This window comes from Crinia signifera, chromosome 6 (assembly GCF_055691185.1).
Source record: "Crinia signifera chromosome 6, ASM5569118v1, whole genome shotgun sequence".
NCBI lineage: Eukaryota > Metazoa > Chordata > Amphibia > Anura > Myobatrachidae > Crinia > Crinia signifera.
In genome coordinates, this window is record NC_139222.1 from 5285817 (window position 1) to 5291816 (window position 6000).

Below are 6000 nucleotides of genomic sequence, written 5' to 3' on the forward strand. Positions count from 1 at the left end.
TGCTAACGGTCGGAGAAATTCGCCGCTGTCTGCAAGCCGCTTCCATGACCCCTGGATTACAATAAGTATACCACAACTAAATGTGCACATATTTGTGGGGACTTGAACTCTGTTACTAATCCTGTTTAAGAGCAAGAATTCGCAAATGCATGCCTAATCATAAAACTAACCAGTACCAGTAGTGAGGGGGAGTTCTTGTTTTCTGTGTTTGTGTGTCTTGTTTGTCTATATTGGCCTAATAATTTGTTTAATGTTTTTTTTATAATAAATTTTATATATTCAGTACAGCGCTGTTCCTATCTTTTTTCTAGAATAGACCTGGCACTGCTTTCTCCAGATCATGTACATAAAGCCATACTAGTCAATTATTTGCAGAGGGGGATATCGGATCATTCCCCAATTGTGGTTACCCTAGATTTGATTCCCTCCCGGGGAGCCAATACTTGGAGATTAAACCCCTTCTGGCTCACCTTGATGGCTGATGGGGATGCGGCGATTAAAGAGTGGTCAAATTTTCAGGATGACAACATTTCCTGTACAAACCCGGTTATACGTCATGAGACATTTAAGCCAGTTGTGCGGGGATCATTAAAAAATCAACGAGGGAAGAAGAGTTAAGCTTAGAAAAACCATGTTCTCTGAGAGAGGCCACATACTTGCGCTCCGGCCTAGTGGAGGATAACGTAAGATGGGATGAAGCATGTAGACTGTGGACTGAATACTTACTAGATAAATCTAGGCGTTGGCTTCTATTCTCTGCCCATGCTAGATACTCCCAATCAGATGCAGGGGGTAGCTACCTGGCGTATCTCACCCGAGATGAAAGATCAATGAGCTCTATCCAAAAGATTTGCGATCCTCGGGGAGTGGAACTTTTTACTACCCCTGAGATTGCTCAAACTTTTTATCCTTCTACTCCTCACTGTACTCGTCTCGGGCGACATATACTCCGAATCAACTAAGCAATCTGTGGACCTTTTGGAGGCTGAAATCACGGCCTCTGAGATTGGGGCAGCTATTGCCTCCTTCCCACACCAAAAAGCCCCCGGTAGCTATGGGATACCAATAGAGGTCTACAAAAAATACAAGGATTATATCATACCTTACCTCCTTCAGTTATACAAAGATCTCAAACAGGGTGGTAGCCTCCCTCCGTCTATGTCAGAAGCAATTATTATGGTAATCCCAAGTCCTGGAAAGGACCCTACTCTTCAGACAGATGTGAAAATACTAGCCAAAATTTTGGCAGTTAGACTTAATGCCGTAGTTACCTCGGTTATTCACGAGGACCAATCCGGCTTTATGCCGGGCCGCTCCACCAATCGGAATCTCAGAAGGCTCTTCTGTCACTTGCAGGGGGGTACTGGTGTTGGTCGGAGGCAGTGGCGGTGTCCCTTGACGCTGCCAAGGCCTTCGACTCCGTAGAATGGAACTACTTATGGGAGGTCCTGTGCTGTTTTGCCTTTGGCCCCAATTTTATTAACTGGGTCCGCTTGCTGTACTCTTCCTCGAGGGCCCTATATGGGTCAATGGGTATGTGACCTCGGCATTTCCACTTGGTAGACTGTCCTCTATCACCTACCCTCTTTGCCCTTGCCCTGGAGCCCTTAGCTATCATACTTCGTACCTCCTCGGTAGTTAGGGGTATCCCTCTTGGTGGGTGAGTGGACGTTGTTGCCTTATACGCAGACGACACCCTCCTTTTTCTTAATGACGCTGAGGCTTCAATGAAGGCAATGTTGGAGATTGTAGAGACATTTGGATCATTCTCGGGCCTGCTGATAAACTGGGGAAAATCGAGCACCCTTCCCCTCTTGAGCGTAATCCCGAATGTGCTAACCCCCTCCTCTCCCCTCCAGTGGGTCCTTAAGTTTAAATATTTGGGTGTCTGGATCACTCCTAGGGTAACAGAGTTTGTTTCCCTTAATATTGATCCGGTCACTACTGAGCTTAAGGGGCGAATACATCAGTGGAAAAAGCCCCCTCTCATTGTTATGGGTCGAATTAACCTTATCAAAATGACGATACTCCCTAAGTACTTATACCTGCTTCAACACTCCCCAGTTTACATACCTAAACCTGTTTTTATGAGCATAAATAGTTTGCTCTCTTCCTTCATTTAGGGGAACAGGCCTCCTAGAATTGCCCTGAAAACTCTAGCCAAATCCTGAATAGATGGCGGACTGAGCCTCCCGAATTTTCGTGTTTTCTACACAGCAGCACAATTAATGCATCTCTCAGACTGGATCCTTGGCCGCTGCGGGTCTACCTGTGAATGTTCCCATGCCGAGTGTGAGGGGTCCCGTCTCTCTCCTATTCAATATCATCTCTCTTTCCCATTTACCCCTACTCTCTCTCCGCTCTTCAGACAAGCGCTACTGGTGGGGCGTCAAGCCCAGAAATCCTGTAATTGGAGGGGTATAGACAGCGAGACCCCTCTATGGTACAATAAGACATTCCCTGAGTTCCGACAACTTTCATCTGACAATATTTGGTTTAAGGCCGGCCTTACATCTGTCTCCCAGTTATATCTGGATGGGTCCATTAAATCATTTCAACAACTGTCTGAAGAATTCCGATGATCAAATAGGCTTTTCTTCCGATATTTACAGCTCCGGCACGCTGCTCAGACTCAGTTTGGGGGCTCCCCCCCCCTTCCACTTCTAATTCTCCGATTAAAACTCTCCTGAAAAACTTGACCCCGAAAGGGTAAATATCTACTATATATAACAATCTTCATAGTCAAATAGACGTAAATAGCCTTGATTCTCTTAAAGCAAAGTCGGAACCTAGCATCGGAGCATTGGATGTAGAGCAATGGGTGCAGATTCTAAGCTCGGTCAAATTTACAACCCCATGCTTGAAGTACCAACAAATCTCATTCTATGTACTCCATAGGGCCTACCGCTCCCCAGTGTCCATGCATAGGGCGGGGCTAAGGCCTGACGACACCTGTCCTAGATGCACCTCATCCAATGCCGATTTCTGGCATATGTTATGGTCTTGCTCACAGGTGGGAGGCGGTCTGGGCTGATATAACTACTACTGAGCCCTCCCTTCCTGCCATTGACCCCAAGTACTGTATGTTTGCTTTGGACTTTGAGGAATCCTTTTCTCCCTCAATATATAAATATGTATTATGTCTGACTGCTTTGGCTAAGGTCCTTATTGTTAGGAAGTGGTTCAATCTCTCTTCTCCGAATACATACAACTGGAGAGCCCTGGTAAATGAGGTATCGGGACATGAGAGATTCACCTATAAATCCAGAGGTTCTCTTGCTCCTTATCTAGACAAGTGGAACAGATGGACCTCCTCTAGATTTGCCTCAGCCATTGACATTCAGCAAACTCTAACGAGCCATTAACACTCAGGAAGACTTATTACCCAGGGGTTTCATACAGCGCAGATTTGTATGTACCCGAACTCCCTTATTTCATGTACATTGTGACCGGAGGCCCCGGCACACGGACATTGGCGGCCGCAGGAGCCCAGGCGCTGGGGGGGGGGGGGGGGGGCTGTGCACGCTGCCAGCAGGCTGGGAGCATGGGGTAGCCAGCTCCCAGCACAGGGTTAAGGGAGCCCAGTGCTGCATACCCTCCAACTGTACCGATTTTGCAGGTACAGTACCTTTTTTTAACAGTACTGTACCGGCAAAATAATTTTGTACAGATTTTTTTGAAGCTGCCCGGCTCTCCCCTCAATGGTCCCGTTCCCAAGGGTCCCTTGCGGCGTCAGCGGGCATTGCATGATGTCATGACATCACTGCGGCACCAGCGCCGCACCCTGCGCACAGTCTGGCGCTCAGGGGACGGATGGGAGACGTCTGTACTGCCCTGCCTCACTGTCTGCGCATGGACAGACTCAGGGCGCGAAAGGGCAGTGAGGCAGAGGCAGGCGTCAGTGACTGAGTGCGCAGTCAGGTGTAGCAGCAGGAGCCGGGGCGCGCATGAGGGGGAATCTATCTGGAGTGGACTACTGAGTGGGACCCCTGGTGACCCAGAGCCTAAGTAAGTGCATGATGCAGTGTTTTTTTAAAGTTTAGGGGTCGTGGCCATGGCCCCCTTTACTCACGGCCACGCCCTTTGTCTGCAGTTGTACTGATTTTTACTCCTCAAATGTTGGAGGGTATGGTGCTGGGCACAGTGTAAAAACAAAAACTCATGTAAATGATATGTGCAGGCACTGAGCTGGGACTACGTGTCCCATTGCTGCAGTGCTGCTGGGGAATCGAGCCTGTGTTGTACACAGGCTTGGAACAATGTATTTAAAAGTATTGTGAATGTAAATACCCCCAACTTTAACCCAAAAACGGAATGCTTTCCCAGGCAGCCTCCAGGCTGGGAGCTGCAGGGAAAGGTAGCAGGGGACATCCTCTTTCAAACAAGCTGAGTGGTTCCTTGGAGCTCCATGGGGCTCTCCGTTGGCGGGCAGGAGACCCTGGCAGGGGATCAGGGCTGCCCATCTCTGGAGCTCACATCTGGGCCAGAGATGTTCAGCTAATCCCCTGGATGAATCCTGGAAGTAGGTTTTGGTGGGAAACATCCCCCCTAGCGAGACTGACCGGCACCTGGGTGGTACCTGGTCACGCCATGTGGGCTGTGGCTCAGAGGAGTAACCACTCCCCTCTGTCCATAGGGGTCAATAGTGACTGTGCATGTGCCCAGTGCATGCACATCTCATGCACTTAAGTTGATTGGTTGAAGACCACAGGGTGGGCGTACCCCCTGTGGTACTGTGTGTTGGAGTAGCATAAAAGGAGGGCTCAGCCCTGAGTTATTTGTACATCTACCTGATCTGAATGCTGTAACATCACCTGTATGCTGTACCTCCTAGGGACCTAGGAGAGGGATCTTCTAAGAGATTCTACTTGAGCAAATAAACCATCTATTGCCCAAGACGACTGCTTCATCTTGCGACCAACAGAATTATTGCAATAATTCCGCTCTCCGGCTGTTCTGGGTACCAGTATCCAGCGTCCTCCCAGCCTCTGCCCTGCCAGCTACCGAAGCAGAGGTCTGGTCCGTGACCAGTGGGGAACCAAGCGAGGCCAGTCATGGGGTGTGTCAGCGGCGTGTCGACGCACACCCTACAGCAGGTAGTCAGGGCCGGTGCAAGGTATTTGTGCGCCCCAGGCAAAAGGGGGGGGGATGTTTGTGGGCGCTCTCAGGAGTTAGCCTCAGCGATAGCGCTGCCTGCACTATGGAGCCGCCGGCAGCAGCAAGATCACTTACCAGCGCTTCAGCGAGCAGCAGCCACCGCACGCCGGTCCAGCTCTCTGTCCACCTGCTCCCCGCCACTACACAGCCAGCAGCACACACTGATTTCAGCCCCCAGGCCACACTGTGTGTGCTGCTGGTGTTGGGCCGGATGACAGAGCGGCCGGGGCGCGGCTGTAGCACCAGAGCAGGGCTGCTGGGATCCCCTAGCTGGCTATGACTGGGAAACAGTGACAGGCGGCAAGGAGCACCCCGGCAAGTCTACACTTGAGCAGCGCAGTCCGGGCAGCAGCCAGCAGCAGGACGAGTGGCTGGGTGCTGGGGAGACAGGAAGCAGCATGGCCAGCGTACCCGCATCAGCGGCAGTCCCGGGCAATGGCATACACAGCACCGCACAGCAGCAGATGAGAGGTGACACACACACAGTGCATAGTGTTGGTGGTACCTAACTAGTGTGTGCATCCGCTGCTCGCTGAAGCGCTGGTTAGTGATCTTGCTGCTGCCGGCGGCTCCATAGTGCAGGCAGCGCTATCGCTGAGGCGCTTGTCCCTCCCCTGGAAACTGTAGCGGTGGCTCAAGGGACCTGCTGCCACACATAAATAGAATTCATTTAAATGTTGGGCTGAAATGGTGCGCCCTACAGTGGCCTGTGCCCTAGGCAGCTGCCTAAAGCTGCCTAGTGGTAGCACCGGCCCTACAGGTAGTACTCAGGTGCCAGTGTTTGGGCCTGAGGAGGTAACCGTGGTTCCAGACGCCACGTATTAGGAGTCTGGTGGTGGCAGC